The sequence below is a fragment of the Schistocerca piceifrons genome, chromosome 7 (genome assembly GCF_021461385.2).
Source record: "Schistocerca piceifrons isolate TAMUIC-IGC-003096 chromosome 7, iqSchPice1.1, whole genome shotgun sequence".
Classification (NCBI taxonomy): Eukaryota; Metazoa; Arthropoda; class Insecta; order Orthoptera; family Acrididae; genus Schistocerca; species Schistocerca piceifrons.
The window spans coordinates 520,040,316-520,059,661 of record NC_060144.1 but is presented as its reverse complement, the minus strand read 5'-3'; positions in this window follow the sequence as shown (position 1 = coordinate 520,059,661).

Genomic DNA, 19,346 nt, shown 5'->3' with positions numbered 1-19,346 from the left:
GCCCGTACAGGACCTGCAACATGCGGTCATGCATTATCCTGCTGAAATGTAGGGTTTCGCAGGGATCGAATGAAGGGTAGAGCCACGAGTCGTAAAACATCTGAAATGTAACGTTCACTGTTCAAAGTGCCGTCAGTGCGAACAAGACTTGACGGAGACGTGTAACCAATGGCACCCCATACCATCACGGCTGGTGATACGCCAGTATGCCGATGACGAATACACGCTTCCAATGTGCGTTCATCGCGATGTCGCCAAACACGGATGCGACCATCATGATGCTGTAAACAGAACCTGGATTCAGCCGAAAAAATGACGTTTTGCCATTCGTGCACTCAGGTTCGTCATTTAGTACACCATCGCAGGCTCTCCTGTCTGTACTGCAGCGTCAAGGGTAGCCGCAGCCGTGGTCTCCGAGCTGATAGTCCGTCCTGCTCCAAACGTCGTCGGACTGTTCGTGCAGATGGTTGTTGTCATGCAAACGTCCCCATCTGTTGACTCAGGGATCGAGACGTGGCTGCACGATCCGTTACAGCCATGCGGATAAGATGCCTGTCATCTCGACTGCTAGTGATACGAGGCCGTTTGGATCGAGCATGGCGTTCCGTATTACCCTCGTGAACCCACTGATTCCATATTCTGCTAACAATCATTGGATCTCGACCAACGCGAGCAGCAATGTCGCTATACGATAAACCACAATCGCGATAGGCTACAGTCCGACCTCTATCAAAGTCGGAAACGTGATGATACGCATTTCTCCTCCTTACACGAAGCATCAAAACAACGTTTCAATAGGCAACGCCTGTCAACTGCTTTTTGTGTATGAGAAATCGGTTGCAAAATTTACTCGTGTCTGCACGTTGTAGGTGGCGCCACCGGCGCCAACCTTGTGTGAATGCTCTGAAAAGCTAATCATTTGCATATCACAGCATCTTCTTCCTGTCGGTTAAAATCGCGTCTGTAGCACGTCATATTCGTGGTGTAGCAGTTTTAATGGCCAGTTGTGTATTTTCATCATATGAGGTAATACTCTTAAAATGGGTCAATCAGAGTCGTTTCACAAGCCTTGTATTTGTGGCGCATCTCGCATACTTGTAGTGCTGATTTGCATATGCGTGTTACTTTATTCAGTTTTTCTTCTTTGGGTCCAGCGAGCATAATATATGTCTGACAACGACATGATTATTAGAACAGATGCACCAAACAGCTGTTTATAACAAGAAACTTTATTCATGACCCTTATCGTCACGTCTAGGTTGATGTGACGTTCATATTACGTCTTTAGTGAACTGTTTTATAACTGTCAGTATTTAATAAGATAGTAAATGATGTAAATATGTTGAAAATAAAATGTTAATTATGGTGTGACAGTTGTTCCATAGTTCTTTTACGACACTATGTTCAAAATGAAACGTTCATTACGCTATATAACGTCGTACTGTCAACGGTAATTAACATTTTATTTTCAACATATTTACATCATTTACCCTCTCATTAAAACAGTGACAGTTATAAGACAGTTCACTATCAACGCAATGTAGACGTTACATCGATCTAGACGTACTTGATAATGACGATAAAGCCTGAAGCAGTCTGTCGTGAATGAAGATTAATTACGAGGGCTATTCAGAAAGTAAGGAACGATAGGTAGCAAAATTGAAACCACAGCGAAAATCAAAACTGTTTTATTTGCAACAGTTAGCTACAACTTCCAGCTACTTATCTCCATAGTTGCCGATCCGACTTAGACGTTTGTCGTAGCGTTGTACCAACTTTCTAATATCCTCGTTATAGAAGGCAGCCGCCAGTGCTTTCCGCCAATTCTCCGCGCTGGCCTACAGCTCGTTGTCTGTGCCAAAATGTTGTCTCCATAGCCAGCGGTTCATGTGAGCAGAGATGAAACTCAGAGGGAGACAATTACTGGCTGTATTGTGAGTAATCAAACATTTACAATTGAAAACGTGGCAGGAGCATCTTCATTGTCCCTGCAGAATGAGGCAGAGAATTGTCTTGAAGAAGAAAACGCACAACAGTTATGTAATGTTGGCTGCATAGCTTCAGGCGAAATTTCTTACCAGGCCCTCGTACTTGGCGAGAGACACTATTGTTCTAGGTATTTTTATGTGATCCCAGTGTGCTCAGAACTAAAAAGAACGACATAACGCGATCGACGGGCATGCTAAAGACACTGCCCAACACCCCTGTGCAAAACTTCATTGGATTTTCACTGTGGTTTCCATTTCGCGACCGATCGTTCCTTACTTTCCGAATAACCCTTGTATTATCAGCAGCTATTTGGTGCATCTATTCTAATAGACGTTACTTTATTCAGTTTAACATAATACTCTGGTGAAAGGATGAGCCAATCTGTTCATTTATAATGCTTCTAAAACACTCCTTTTCAGTTCCTGAGAAACCCACACTTGATAATGAGTGTGCGAATTCGTGGGCGTCTGTAATTCAAATGTTTCTGCGAGCAACAACAGTATGCGTGGCGTGGGGTCATTGCTAGCCTAACCTGGTGAGGTAGTTTGATACAGAACAAAAAGTTGAGAGCAGAGCGAAAGGTAAATGTTAGATTCAAACGTTGTCGTGTGGTAGTTGATCAAACATAGCGGGACCACTATCCCCTCCACCTGGTCTGAAAGCGGAGCCGTTTTTCGGCTAGCCGACATTCTCGTCACTCTGGTGGGTAAGTACACGGTCACGCTACTCTGAGCTGGGTCGTTCAGTGTGGCAGCAGGTATTTGAATGTATCAATTAAACTAGCAGGAATGTTTAACCCATTATGCTTACAAGATGCCATAGTAGAATGGTAACGTGGGAATTATCTGTCATTAATTACTGCACAGGAATGACCCCTGACACAGATCCAGCCTTAAGATATACTACATAAATCTGTATGCAACGGTCTGTCTGAACACTTATTGATATTAGGTGGCCCTACTAGTGAACACTTAAGTTGGCAACTTGTGATACGACCACAACTTACATGAAATATTCAGGAAAAAAAAAGAACGAAGCATATTCGCTATTGAAATAAGTAAGGCTAGTGCCCCCCCCCCCCTCGTGAACTATGGACCATGGACCTTACCGCCGGTTGGGAGGCTTGCGTGCCGCCTCAGACATACAGATAGCCGTACCGTAGGTGCAAGCACAACGGTGGGGTATCTGTTGAAGGGTCAGACAAACGTGTGGTTCCTAAAGAGGGGTAGCAGCCTTTTCAGTAGTTTCAGGGGCAACAGTCTGGATGATTGTCTGATCTGGCCTTGTAACACTAACCAAAACGGCCTTGCTCTGCTGGTACTGCGAACGGCTGAAAGCAAGGGGAAACTACAGCCGTTATTTTTCCCGAGGACATGCAGCTTTACTGTATGGTTAAATGACGATGGCGTCCTCTTGGGTAAAATATTTCCGGAGGTAAAATAGTCCCCCATTCTGATCTCCAGGCGGGGACTACTCAAGGGGATGTCGTTATCAGGGGAAAGAAAACTGGCGTTCTACGGGTCGGAGTGTAGAATGTCAGATTCCTTAATCGAGCAGGCAGGTTAGAAAATTTAAAAAGGAAAATGGACAGGTTAAATTGAGATGTAGCGGGAATTAGTGACATTCGGTGGCAGGAGGAACAAGACTTGTGGTCAGATGAATACAAGGTTGTAAATACTAAATAAAATAGGGGTAATGCAGAAGTAGGTTTAATAATGAATAAAAAACGTGAATGCGCACAAGCTGCTACGAATAGCATAGTGAAAGTATTATTGTAGCAAAGATAGATACGAAACCCACGCCTACCACAGTAACACAGTTTATATGCCAACTAACTCCGCAGATGAAGAGATTGCAGAAAGATATGATACGATAAAAGAAATTATTCAGATACTTAAGGGAGACGAAAATTTAATAGTCATGGGTGACTGGAATTGGATAGTAGGAAAGGGAAGAGAAGGACATGTAGTGGATGAATATTGGACTGGGGGTAAAGAATGAAAGAGGAAGCCGCCTGGTAGAATTCTGCACAGAGCGTAACTTAATCATAGCTAACACTTGTTTTAAGAATCACGAAAGAAGTTTATATACGAGGAAGAGGCCTGGAGCCACTGGAAGGTTTCAGATAGATTATATAGTGGTAAGACAGAGATTTAGGAACCAGGTTTTAAACTGTAAGTGTTGTGTACATAGTTCCGCGTAGTCAGCGCGTACACAACTTTCCCACTAGAGCGCGCCCCGCTAAGCACAACACCGCAGGCGCAGCGCTCGTCCGTCTCCGCACTACGAGATGGCGCTGTCATAGAGACGGACCAAATCCTGTTTCCGCCGATCCGCGTATTAATATGTAACGCAGCCAATGAAATTGCTGCTAACGTAGAACCTTTTCCCCTCGCGGATCACACTCGCGCAGTGATACATGAACGCGCAAGGTATTATAACGAGTGTACAGACCTCCGATTAGTCAGTCTGTTTTTGTCTGCACCAGTCCGTACCAGTCTGCATTAGTCTGTACCAGTCGATAGTCAAATTTCAGTCTGCACCTAATAAGATTATCATATTCTTGTACATAGCCATGAAGATAAATGTATAGACACTTTGTCAAGTATCAGAGATATGTGAGAATAAGATTAACGTACCAAGACCAAAGAAACGTCCGATTGTCAATTGTAAATAGCATCCAGAATCAAGTTAAGTAAGGTTTATGATTGTTATTATTTTAATAAATGTGTGTGAAAATTAATCAAGTTCTGTTTAAAGTTGGTCACCGTCAATCTGCTACTCTAAGCGTGGAAGTGGCATTTCTATCGTCTGACCTAACGGCAGAAGATAAACACGCCACGATAAGACCAAGAGACATATTGCTGACACTCGCCTACTTCCCTAGAGCGGCAAGTCAAATACTCTGATGGTGTGTGTACCGAAGGTCTTACAGTACGCACACCACAGTAAGACATTTCCAGGGGCAGATGTGTACTCTGACCACAATCTATTCGTTACGCACTGTAAGGAAAAAGTAGTAATTTGAGGAGTTGGGACCTGGATAAACTGGAAGAACCAGAGGTTTTAGACAGTTTCAGAGAGAACATTAGGGAATAATTGACAAGAAGAGATACAAAGAAAGAAGAATGGGGAACTTTTAGAGATGAGATAGTAAAGGCAGCAGAGGATCAAGTAGGTGAAAAGACGAGGGCTAGTAGATACCCGTGGGTAACAGAAGAGATGCTGAATTTAATTGATGAAAGGAGACAATATAAAAATGCAGTAAATGAAGCAGGCGAAAAGTAATACAAAAGTCTCAAAAATTAACTCGACAGGAAGTGCAAAATGGCTAAGCAGGGATGGATAGAGGGCAAACGTACGGGTGTAAAAGTATGTATCACTAGATACTGCCTACAGGAAAATTAAAGAGACCTTGTGGAGAACAGAGAACCAACTGTATGAGTATCAAGAGCTCAGATGGAAAGTCAGTCCTGAGCAAAGAAGGAAAGGCAGAAATGTTGAAGGAGAATGTAGAGGATTTATACACGGACAATGTACTTGAGGACAATATTATGGAAATGGGAGAGGATGTAGATGAAGATGAAATGGGAGATATGATACTGGGTGAAGAAAAGGACACAGTACTGAAAGATCTAAGTCGAAACAAGGCCCTGGGGGTAAACAACAATGCATTAGAACTACTGATAGCCTTGGGAGACAAAACTCTCCCATCTGTTGAGCAACATGTATGAGGCATTCGAAATACTCTTCAAGAAGAATATAATAATTCCAGTCCCAGAGACAGCAAGTGCTGACAGTTGTGATAATTACCGAACATTCAATTTAATAGGTCATGGTTGCAAAATAGTAGCACGAATTCATTACAAAGGCCGACCTTGGGGAAGATCAGAAATGGTGGAACAAGCAAGTCAATACTTATAAGATAGGTTATAACATTTATAGACTCAGAGGAAGCTTTGACAATGGTGAATGTTGTACTCTCTTTGAAATTCGGAAGTTGACAGGGGTAAAATACAGGAGCAAAAGGCTATTTACAATTTGTACAGAAACCAGATGGCAGTTATAAGAGTCAGGGGCACAAAAGGGAAGCAATCTGTATATTGAGCAAACAGTAAAGGAAACAAGAAAACTGGAATAGGAATTAAAGTTCATGGAGGAGAAATAAAAACTTTGTGGTTTGCCGACGACATTGTAATTCTCTCAGAGACAGCAAAGGTCCTGGAAGAGCAGCTGAACGGAATGTACAGTGTCTTGAAAGGAGGATATAGGATGTACATCGACAAAAGCAAAACGAGGATAATGGAATGTAGTCGAATTAAATCAAGTAATGCTGAAGGAATCAGATTAGGAAATGAGACACTTAAAGTAGTAAATACGTTTTACTATTTGGGAAGCAAAATAACTGATGACTGTCGAAGTAGGGAGGATATAAAATGTAGACAGGCTATGGCAAGGAAAGCGTTTCTGAAGAAGAGAAATTTTTTAAAATCGAGTGTAGAGTTCAGTGGCAGGAAGTCTTTTCTGGAAGTACTTGTATCGAGTGTAGCCATGTATGGAGGTGAAACATGGGCAACCACTAGTTCAGACAAGAAGAGAATAGAAGCTTTCGAATGTGGGGCTACGGATGAATGCTGAAAATTAGATGGATAGATCACGAAAGTAATTGTGAGGTACTGAATAGAACTGGAGAAAAAAGGAATTCAGGGCACAACTCAAATAGAAGAAGGAATAGGTTGGAAGAACATGGTCTAAGGCATCAAGGGGTCACCAATTTAGTATTGGAGGGAAGCGTGGAGCCTAAAAATCGTGGAGAGAGACCAAGAGATGAATACATTAAGCACATTCAGAAGGACGTAGGTTGCAGTAGTTATTCGGAGATGAAGAGTCTTGCACAGGATAGAGTAGCATGGAGAGCTGCATGAAACCATTCTCTGGACTGAAGACCACAACAACAACAGTCAATGAAACGATTGATTTATTACTGTATAAATGTGCATGTAGTATGACGTACAAAGGAAATAAAATACAGAAAACACAGAAAGACAGATCCAACAAAACACATATCAATGACAATTCACTCAGTAGTAATAGTCAGTTGCCAAAGATGCATGAAACGATGCAAGTCTCTGTGTGATGCCTCCCTCTTTGTGTATCAGTGGTAACACTGCTGACGTTATTTTCCATAATTTAGAGAAGGGGATTTATTCTAGATAAGTATCTCAACTGAGCAATCTCATCATTACCCTTAAAAAATCACAATTTGAATTTTTTGAAAAGTTGTTCTAGAGAGTACATGTCTCTCACCAAATTTTGCAAGCATTAAATAATAAAATATTGCCGGCTGGTATTTTCTGTGATCTATCTAAGGCACGTGACTGTGTGAATCACAATATTCTCCTAGATAAATTCAAGTGGATGATGTCATATGCAACCAAAAATGCAGAAAGTTACAGATAATCTGGGGACACTTGTCCGCCGGGGGTGAAATCACGTACGGGTTTCCCAAGGCTGACTCTTGGATTCACTATTGTTCCTCGTGTATGTAAATGATCTTCCGTCTATAATAAGTTCTTTTCGCAGATGGCTGTAGAATTGTAATTAACGCAAGCTTACACGAAGGAACAGAAGAAATGTTATTAAAAGTATCGTTGACTGGTTATCAGCGAATAGTTTCACTCTCAATTTCATAAAGACATATTCAGTTCTGTACATCTAGAATTACTACACCAATGATGAGTGTAACACATTGTGAGAAAATAATAACAGTGCGGAAAGTTGAAATTCTTAGATGCTCACGCTGCATTTAAACCGGAAAAGCACATTTCAGAACTCTTAAAACAACTTAGCTCATCCACATTTACATTTATAATCATTGCAAATCTTGTGGAGAGATAAATCAGTAAGTTCACATATTTTGTGTATTTTCATTCAATAACGTCATATGGAATAAAGTTTTCGGGAAACTCATCTTTAAGAAAGAAAGTCTTCATTGGACAGAAACTTGCTGTAAGTGTAATACGTGGTGCACATTCTCGAGCATATTGTAGATATCTGTTTAAAGAGCTGGGCATTCTGGCTACTGCCACATATTATGTTTATTACTTCGTGAAGTTTTTTTTTTCACGTAATTCACTGCACTTCAAAATGAACAGTGATATACGTAATTACAATACCAGAAGGAAAAATTACATTCATTACTCGACATTAAGGTTGCATTTAGCAACAAAAAGGGGTGCACATTGTTGCAACAAATAGTTTTGATAATTTACCCAGGTATACAAAATGTCTGACAGTAAAGTAAAATTTGAAAACAGTCTAAAATAGTTTCTTCTTGACTACTCCTTCATTTCGGTAGAAGAAGTTCTATTACTTAAATGTCTAAAAAACGTGGTGGTAGAAAGTCCTAACTCACATCTGTCGATATTAAAAAAAAATTAAAACTTTAAGCATGCAGCAATATTTAGGAATTAAGTTGTGATATGTATGTAAAAGTCTCGTTCCACATCATTACAAGCTATCGAGCAAACGATTCGTGGAACGTGAAATTAACAATCTAACTGACTCTATGCTAGATGACAGTGATTGTGAACCATTAAACTGAAGAACTGTGCAACATGCATTAACTGAACAACTGCTGCCAAAAGTCGAAAGGACGTGCCAGTGATGGTGTAAACCAACACGGAGAATTCTCTGTATGCTGGAGGTGCAGCATAGACGGCTGCGCGTCGTGTGTGAACCCCATGTTTGGGGCTGCGAGAAATACGCAAGTCCGTGACTGGGCCGTGCACACGCTCGATCACCGGACTTCGCATCAATTGCTGCCTGCGGACGAACTCTCCTCCTCAGTGTCCCTGAATGAACTTCATCGCCTGGTGGTTCTGGATCAACTTTCTGTTGGTTACATCACACTACCCTGAACGATGATGATGATGGTAATTTTGGTTCGTAGGGCACTCAACGGCGTGGTTATGAGCGCCCGTAAAAATTCCCAAGCTCTTCACTGTCCAGTCTCGCCATTGTCCCGAATGATGATGAAATAAGGAGGACAACACAAGCACCCAGTCCCCGGGCGGAGAAAATCCCCGACCCGGCTGGGAGTCGAACCCAGGACTTAGTGATCCAAAGGCAGCAACGCTGATCACTAGACTACCAGCTGCAGACTATCCACGAACGAATTCTCCCACTAAAATTCTCCCGATTCCTTTTCGAAAAAAAAAAAAAATGCTCCACGGGGAGCATCTCTGAAACTCAACCTAGCAGTTGCATGCGCCAAGATTCCTCCATGCCAGCCCCATAATCAAAAACCGGTCCTCAGTCACTGGCCCGATAGAATGACTTGCCGCCAAAAGTTACTGATGCCGCCGGTAAACTCTGACGTGACATCACCGTCTTATTCTCAATGGTGACGCTTTCTTTTAGTGTGCAAAAAAAAAAAATGGTTCAAATGGCTCTGAGCACTATGGGACTTAACATCTTAGGTCATCAGTCCCCTAGAACTTAGAACTAGTTAAACCTAACTAACCTAAGGACATCACACACATCCATGCCCGAGGCAGGATTCGAACCTGCGACCGTAGCAGTCGCGCGGTTCCGGACTGCGCGCGTAGAACCGCGAGACCACCGCGGCCGGCTTTTAGTGTGCACAGTTAATCAAATTCAAATGGTTCAAATGGCTCTGAGCACTATGGGACTTAACATCTGTGGTCATCAGTCCCTTAGAACTTAGAACTACTTAAACCTAACTAACCTAAGGACATCACACACATCCATTCCCGAGGCAGGATTCGAACCTGCTACCGTAGCAGTCGCGCGGTTCCGGACTGAGCGCCTAGAACCGTTCGACCACCGCGGCCGGCTGCACAGGAAATCGATTGACATGGGAATCCAACTTATAAAAATAATTAAAAAAAACAGCAGCTGCGTCGGAGACAAAGTGTCGGGGAGCCATCAACGCGGGACTATTTCAGATTCAGAGAAGAAACATTTTACGTTACTAACAGATACTGATCCCCAGCAACCGGCCTGCAAATATCTGCAGATTCCGAAAAAAATTTCCCTCCTTAAAGCGAACAATTTAGAGGACGGTGGAACATCCTCCGAGAGCGTCTGAAACTTGTAAAAAGCACTCCAGCCAGTATTTGGAACAATACCCCACATTGCGTTAGCAGCAGAACAATGCTGGTTGCCTGGCGACTCCCCATGGCCCTTGCGCAAACTTCTCCTATGACGTGATAGCGGCCATCGGCCCCGACACGCCCTCTGGCATTGTGCCCGCAGTCAGCCACTTCCGCGTTCCCAGAATTCGGCTCATTAAGGCGGCAACACTCCAAGCAGTGCCTCTCTCCCCACATAATGGCAGCACGGCACACGCAGATCACAAATTCGCAGTCAACAGAAGGGAAGACGCGTCACCTCTAATTACCCTCCTGTGCAACTAGATGCAGAGGTGCGCAGTACGCAACCATTGTCAGGTCACCTCATTAAATGTCACAACGTTAAAAGGACGCAGAGGCACGACCTCAGGACATACCTTCTTTCAATGTTAGGGAAATGTTCCGATATCCCATGTGATGGCCCTTTCGTTTAAATTTCTGAGTGAGACTAATTTGATGCTCATTGCTTTGTTCTGACCCGAACAACCATACCGTGAGGTCAGACTTTAGTACCTTCAATATGGTGAGGTCAATCTCTTACTAAACGTGGTTACATAACAACCATTTTATTGTGTGGAGTTAATACCATTTCTGATATGTCATTCTTTGTGTTTAACATCGCGACCTTCAAGCAATCGGCCCCACGTTTTTATAATCTCGCAGCTTTTGCACAACGCTCTTATACACTTTATAGTGCGTGAGATTCTCCCCAAAGGAACCCCCATACCCTTGAAGAAATAATTGCTTAATCACAATTTTTTTTAACAAAATTCTTGACAATGTGTACTGGAGATAACGGCGGCCATTGTTCTCTTTATTTGCTCTCTGTTTCTCTTACATCTACATCTACATGATTACTCTGCAATTCACATTTAAGTGATTGGCAGAGGGTTCATCGAACCACAATCATACTATCTCTCTACCATTCCACTCCCGAACAGCGCGCGGGAAAAACGAACACCTAAACCTTTCTGTTCGAGCTCTGATTTCTTTTATTTTATTTTGATGATCATTCTTACCTATGTAGGTTGGGCTCAACAAAATATTTTCGCATTCTGAAGAGAAAGTTGGTGACTGAAGCTTCGTAAATTGATCTCGCCGCGAAGAAAAACGTCTTTGCTTTAATGACTTCCATCCCAACTCGCGTATCATATCTGCCACACTCTCTCCCCTATTATGTGAGAATACAAAACGTGCTGCCCTTTTTTGCACCCTTTCGATGTCCTCCGTCAATCCCACCTGGTAAGGATCCCACACCGCGCAGCAATATTCTAACAGAGGACGAACGAGTGTAGTGTAAGCTGCCTCTTCAGTGGACTTGTTGCATCTTCTAAGTGTCCTGCCAATGAAACGCAACCTTTGGCTCGTCTTCCCCACAATATTATCTATGTAGTCTTTCCAACTGAAGTTGTTCGTAATTTTAACACCCAGGTACTTAGTGGAATTGACAGCCTTGAGAATTGTACTATTTATCGAGTAATCCAATTCCAACGGATTTCTTTTGGAACTTATGTGGATCACTTCACACTTTTCGTTATTTAGTGTCAACTGCCACCTGCCACACCATACATCAATCTTTTCTAAATCGCTTTGCAACTGATACTGGTCTTCGGATGACCTTACTAGACGGTAAATTACAGCATCATCTGCGAACAACCTAAGAGAACTGCTCAGATTGTCGCCCAGGTCATTTATATAGATCAGGAACAGCAGAGGTCCCAGGACGCTTCCCTGGGGAACACCTGATATCACTTCAGTTTTACTCGATGATTTGCCGTCTATTGCTTAGCAGTACTAAGGGCTAGAATAAATCACTGATCACCTTGAGCTTTAATTACGTGATTCGTTTACATCCTAGTTTTGAAAGTTTGGTAATTTATCATACGAGTCTGAACACAAGTTATCAAAGAATCTTGCATCCATACAGCCCCATCGTAATATTATGCTACAGGTACCTACGTAATGATAATTTATGTCCAACTGTTCTAATTCGCACCATAAACGTCGTTTAATTAATGTATTTCAGAGCGTTTTTGGCGATAATCCCGTATGTTCACGTAAATAAATAGTCGCCGTTCATGTTAAAGCAATCTCATTGACTCCATAAAGAAGTTGCAACCACCGACCCTGCTTTCCATCCTCACATACCAACTTGCCTCCGAATGATTAATTACAACATATATAACGAGAGAAATGAGCAGAATGAAAGATGTGCAGTGCAATATAGCTCAGTTCGATTTCCGTTACACCGCCTTCCGTGACACGCTTCCTTAGTTTTGCGTTGTCTGTTGTCCTAAATTGTGTATTATCATAGTTGCTACCAAACTGTGAGATGAGGGAGAGCGTCAATGATGGTTGCAATGCCTGTGTTTGTACAATAGCTGCGTCTGCACAAACAGACATGCATGTGTGTCTGAAGGACTTTGCATTGTGAAGACACAGACACTATATAAACATAGACGTTGTAACAATCAACGATGTGAAACTTCCTGGCAGATTAAAACTGTGTGCTCGACCGAGACTCGAACTCGGGATCTTTGCCTTTCGCGGGCAAGTGCTCTACCATCTGAGCTACCGAAGCACGACTCACGCCCGGCACTCACACCTCTACTTCTGCCAGTACCTGGTCTTTTAATCTGCCAGGAAGTTTCATATCAGCGCACACTCCGCTGCAGAGTGAAAATCTCATTCTGGAATCAACGATGTGTCCATGCCTCGATAGACTACAAGAATGATGCAACATACACAATCAAAAAAAGTTTAGATCACCTAGGTTCCGAGAGTTCCGGATCCTGTACAGAAAATTGGAATTTCCGCCATTTTTATTGCTCATGAAAACCACAATGCATGTTGTACCAACATACAGCGAGACCTTCAGAAGTGGTGGTCCAGAATTCTGTACACACCGGTACCTCTAATACCCAGTAGTACGTCCTCTTGCATCGATGCATGCCTGTCTTCATCGTTGCATACTATCCACAAGTTCATCAAGGCACTGTTGGTACGGATTGTCCCACTCGTCAACGGCGATACGGAGTAGATCCCTCAGAGTGATTGATGGGTCATGTCTTCCATGAACAGCCCTTTTCAATCTGTCCCAGGTGTGTTCGATAGGGTTCATGTCTGGAGAACATGCTGCCCACTCTAGTCGAGCGATGTCGTTATCTTAAAGGGAGTCATTCACAAGATGTGCACGATGGGGGCGCGAATTGTCGTCCATGGAGACGAATGCCTCGCCAATATGCTGCCGATATGGTTGCACTATCGGTCGGAGGATGGCATTCACGTATCGTACAGCCGTTACGGCGCCTTCCATGACCACCAGCGGGGTACGTCAGCCACACATAATGCCGCCCTATAACATCGGGGAACCTCCACCTTGCTGCGTTCGGTGGACAGTGTGTCTAAGGCGTTCAGCCTGACCAGGTTGCCTCCAAACACGTCTCCGACGATTGTCTGTTTGAAGGCATATGCGACACCCATCGGTGCAGAGAACGTGATGCCAATTCTGAGCGGTCCATTCGGCAAGTTGTCGGGTCCATCTCTACTGCGCTGCATGGTGTCGTGGTTGCAAAGATGGACCTCGCCACGGACGCCGGGAGTGAAGTTGCGCATCATGCCGCCTATTGCGCACATTTTGAGTCGTCACACGACGTCCTGTGGCTGCACGAAAAACATTATTCAACATGGTGGCGTTGCTGTCAGGGTTCCTCCGAGCCATAATCCGTAGGTAGCGGTCATCCACTGCAATAGTAGCCCTTGGGCAGCCTGAGCGAGGCATGTCATCGACAGTTCATGTCTCTCCGTATCTCCCCTCCATGTCCGAACAACATCGCTTTGGTTCACTCCTAGACGCCTGGACACTTCCCTTGTTGGACCCCTTCCTGGCACAAAGTGACAATGCGGACGCGATCGAACCGCTGTATTGACCGTCTAGGTGCGGTTGAACTACAGACAACACTAGCCGTGTATCTCCTTCCTGGTGGAATGACTGGAACTGATCGGCTGTCGGACCCCCTCCGTCGAATAGGCGCTGTTAATGCATGGTTGTTTACATCTTTGGGCTGGTTTAGTGTAATCCCTGAACAGTCCTCAGGATGTTGAAGAAATTTACCTCTCCATCGCAAGCAGCAAGAAGCGTCATGTACATCAGACTGCGGACAAAAGAAGTTTCCGCTGATGTTGTGCGGTGTTTCCCCAGCGACTGAAATTCAAACACACTGATGGAGGCATCGGAGCTGTTTCGTTTGATTACGCAGGGTTTGGCCTTCGCACCATTTGTGCTTTCGAACTTCCTTTTGAGGTACCACAAGACGTGACTGTACCTTCCTTTAGGTCTTACGGAAGCGTCATCAGTCATGCCATAGAAAAACGGCACACCTACCACATATTAAATAGCGTGCATCAGATCATACTTGAGCTGACGGAACAGATGACTTCTTATTTTGTGATTGGTAGCGTGCGGGAGATTGTAATGTGCTGTGGTCAGTTGCTGACCTGTGCAGACTGTGGTCAGTAGGGCCACGTCCAGTCGGATTGACTCTGCAGCGGACTGAGTGAGACACCAGTAGATGTCGCACCACCTGCAGTGTTCCCTGTCACTGATGCAGAGGTGTCGGCTGCACCGCCCAGATCTCATCCTTGCAGGACACTGACAGGAAGGCGAGTCTTTTGATCTCTTCTTCAACACCTCTGGCAGAAATGACACCCGCGGACGCCTATCGGAACCCATGAAGTGACGTTACGGTCAACTCGGTTGTCGTACAAACTTCTGCTTTCCTTCCTGTTGCGGGGGCGTCTGATGTCGGCTGATCCCACTCCAGTATATAAAGATACGTCCAGAAGGAGAAGGCACCGAGTGAGCGCAATAAACACAGTCGTACGCCATCTGACGACTGTCTCCTGAGAATGACGAACATGGGACGCCGAACCGTCGTCGGAAGTCGCATCGATCTCGGAAGGTCTGCTGTTGAACGTGCCTACTTGCCCATATACCTCAGCGGTTTGTCCTCCACAGCCTGTGACATCTTCCTCTCTGACACCTGTGCCCTCTGTTGACAGGTCTTATGGAGGTCGCCGACAGTCGGCGGCGTCCTCACGATTCTACTCCTGAACAACGCACTGGTGCTGCTTCTGTTTCTTGGGTGGACAACGTAGAGGAGGGATCGGAATGGCGTGTGAAAATCGTGGCTGGGCTTGTTCCGCAGGTAGTGCCGCCTGCTACCTCATCACTCTGGCTGCTGTGATTACGACCTTCTTGGGCAGTTTGCCCCAGTTCGATGCCACTGTTTTATACTATGACTCGACAGCAGGAGTGCCGGAACAGACATACCTCCTGGCTATGATCAATATCAATTCTATCTGTGGCCCACATAAACGCGCAATGTTCCAAGATATACACTCCTGGAAATGGAAAAAAGAACACATTGACACCGGTGTGTCATACCCACCATACTTGCTCCGGACACTGCGAGAGGGCTGTGCAAGCAATGATCACACGCACGGCACAGCGGACACACCAGGAACCGCGGTGTTGGCCGTCGAATGGCGCTAGCTGCGCAGCATTTGTGCACCGCCGCCGTCAGTGTCAGCCAGTTTGCCGTGGCATACGGAGCTCCATCGCAGTCTTTAACACTGGTAGCATGCCGCGACAGCGTGGACGTGAACCGTATGTGCAGTTGACGGACTTTGAGCGAGGGCGTATAGTGGGCATGCGGGAGGCCGGGTGGACGTACCGCCGAATTGCTCAACACGTGGGGCGTGAGGTCTCCACAGTACATCGATGTCGTCGCCAGTGGTCGGCGGAAGGTGCACGTGCCCGTCGACCTGGGACCGGACCGCAGCGACGCACGGATGCACGCCAAGACCGTAGGATCCTACGCAGTGCCGTAGGGGACCGCACCGCCACTTCCCAGCAAATTAGGGACACTGTTGCTCCTGGGGTATCGGCGAGGACCATTCGCAACCGTCTCCATGAAGCTAGGCTACGGTCCCGCACACCGTTAGGCCGTCTTCCGCTCACGCCCCAACATCGTGCAGCCCGCCTCCAGTGGTGTCGCGACAGGCGTGAATGGAGGGACGAATGGAGACGTGTCTTCTTCAGCGATGAGAGTCGCTTCTGCCTTGGTGCCAATGATGGTCGTATGCGTGTTTGGCGCCGTGCAGGTGAGCGCCACAATCAGGACTGCATACGACCGAGGCACACAGGGCCAACACCCGGCATCATGGTGTGGGGAGCGATCTCCTACACTGGCCGTACACCACTGGTGATCGTCGAGGGGACACTGAATAGTGCACGGTACATCCAAACCGTCATCGAACCCATCGTTCTACCATTCCTAGACCGGCAAGGGAACTTGCTGTTCCAACAGGACAATGCACGTCCGCATGTATCCCGTGCCACTCAACGTGCTCTAGAAGGTGTAAGTCAACTACCCTGGCCAGCAAGATCTCCGGATCTGTCCCCCATTGAGCATGTTTGGGACTGGATGAAGCGTCGTCTCACGCGGTCTGCACGTCCAGCACGAACGCTGGTCCAACTGAGGCGCCAGGTGGAAATGGCATGGCAAGCCGTTCCACAGGACTACATCCAGCATCTCTACGATCGTCTCCATGGGAGAATAGCAGCCTGCATTGCTGCGAAAGGTGGATATACACTGTACTAGTGCCGACATTGTGCATGCTCTGTTGCCTGTGTCTATGTACCTGTGGTTCTGTCAGTGTGATCATGTGATGTATCTGACCCCAGGAATGTGTCAATAAAGTTTCCCCTTCCTGGGACAATGAATTCACGGTGTTCTTATTTCAATTTCCAGGAGTGTACTTCATGCAATAGACTTAGACCTACAAGAAGTGTATATTGTGGGTCTCTTGACCCATATGGGGAAATCCGTTTCGTCTCTCATTCGTCAGACACCGGTAGCAGATTGGCGATCCTCATCTGTGAAGGGTTACCTATCGACATGCGAGCGACATGGCTCTCACACTCTTTGGTGTTCGAATTACTAACATCTGGACTCCTACAGGATCAGCAAGGCGAAGGGAACGCTCTGCCTTCTTCGTGGAGCCGGTCGTACCTCTTTTCGTGCTGCGGCAAGATGCATTGGCGCTGGGTGGTGATTTTAATTCCACCCTCCACCCCAAATATTAGCTGCCGGATCGTTCGTCCTGCCCAGAGTTTGCCATGGTCATTGACTGTCTCGGGACACTTGGGAACAAGCTCACGGTGACCACCCCGCTTTAATGTACTACAGCGCACATTCTTCCAGGCGCTTCGATCTCTTTTACATCTAATGCTCGCCGGTGGGAGGAGCCCGACTGGCTGAGTTTGGCCTGTGGCATACGGCGGGTAACGCCACACTCGACATCCAGGCAGTGTTGCCATGGAAAGGGTGTCTGGAAGCTGAATGTGGCCCTACTGGCGTCTCCCAACTGTCGGCAGCTTATCGAGGTGACTTGGCTCCATGTCGCCGTCGCCATTGCACTTACCCGTCCATGTTGTCACGGTGACTGTCATGTGCAAAACGTGTCCTCTCTCCTATCCAACTGGGAGCTGCTATCGCGTTACCAGGCATCCACTTCGAATTTTTTAGTGCTATCCGAGATCTCTCTGCGCCCACGTGGACTGTCTTCCGTGGGGAACTCATATCCCCGACGGTGAGGATCCCCGATGCCTTCCTAGATGTCCTCGTTGTCCCTATTCACAAAACATATGGGAGTCCACACATCAAAGACTGTCGACCCCTGATCCTGCTAAATAGCAGCATGTCTTTTGGCACCTCGACATAATAACACGGCCTTTTATGTGATGCCGTATGATCGGGCAGAGTGTACAACACTCAGACAGCGCTCTGCTGCTACAGCTATCTGATTTCCCTCGCTCGAACTCAACATTTGCCTGGAGCTTTGGCACCCTTAGACCTCAGGTAAGCATTTGATTGCGTCGATCACTCTTTTCCTACAGCTATCCTCTTTCCCACGGGATGACCAGGAACTATTGTCGAGGTGGTCTTAGGTCTCCTGTGCACTACGAAATCCCGGTTGCTGTACAATGTTAGGCTCACACAACCGATCCTTGTCAGGCGTTCGGTGCCACAGAAGTGACCCCTGCTGGCGCTGCTGTACACCTCCACCCTAGAACCATTGTTATGTAGACTATGACAACGATTGACAGGGATGTCGCTGGGTAGACATCGATTTTGCTGCACCGCATATGTGGACGATTTGGTCCTCAGCCTTCGACGCGCTGACGGTACCCAGCGGCACTTGCGTGGGTGGCGACTTACGGCGAGGCGTTGGAAGCCTTCCTCAATCTACATAAATCGCGAGGTGCAGGCCTGCCTGATGGGGTTGTTGACCGACTCAATGTGACCGATACCTTAAGCTGCCTCGGCATCGAGTTTACAGCTGACCTGCGGCACTCGCCCTCAATTGCAGACAGATGCTGCAACGGGTGAGGTTTGGAAACACTGAACATCGGCTTCACTCTCTTGACCTCGTACAAAATACGTGCTACGTCGACACTTACGTAGAATCACGCATCCCTCATGTGGTGCAAACTCTTCCACTCCCACACAGTTTGGCTCGCCGCATGTCAGCTGCGATTGGTTTCTTTGTTAGCTAGTGGATGTTCCTCAAAGTCTGCTATGAGTGCGTCACCCTTCCTCAGTTGCGAGCGGGTGTAGGTCTTAACCACGTTCCGGACAGAGCTAGGGTCCTTTTCGTCAGTTCACAGTCATTGATGTGGCGGCTCTGTCCGATGTGTCTTTCCAGCTCACTGCTTGATGCATATCCCCCAGCCTCGTTGGATCCTCCAGTGGCATGTCGGATATCCAGCACCCTACTAATCACATCGGACCCTTTTCTCTGGAGCACAGCTACCTTTCTTCGTTTTTGCCGTCTGTTGTTGACGAAGGTTGTCTAAATTGAGATGAAAATGACCCGCGCCCCCAGTTTCATAAAAAAAAAGCAGAAGTACCCGCAGTGAATGTGTCGCGCTACACAGTGGGCGGCGAGCTCCCCTTTACTTGACACTGGTGCACGCTCAGGGTGATATGTCACCGTCAATGGGATACAACTGAGTCATTCTCGTCTCCACCAAGTTCGCCTCGTCGACTCTCCACTTCGCATCACGTGGGGGGTGCCAGACATGGACGATCATCGCTTCGTTTGTGCCCCGACAACAGATGTCCTGTGAATTCT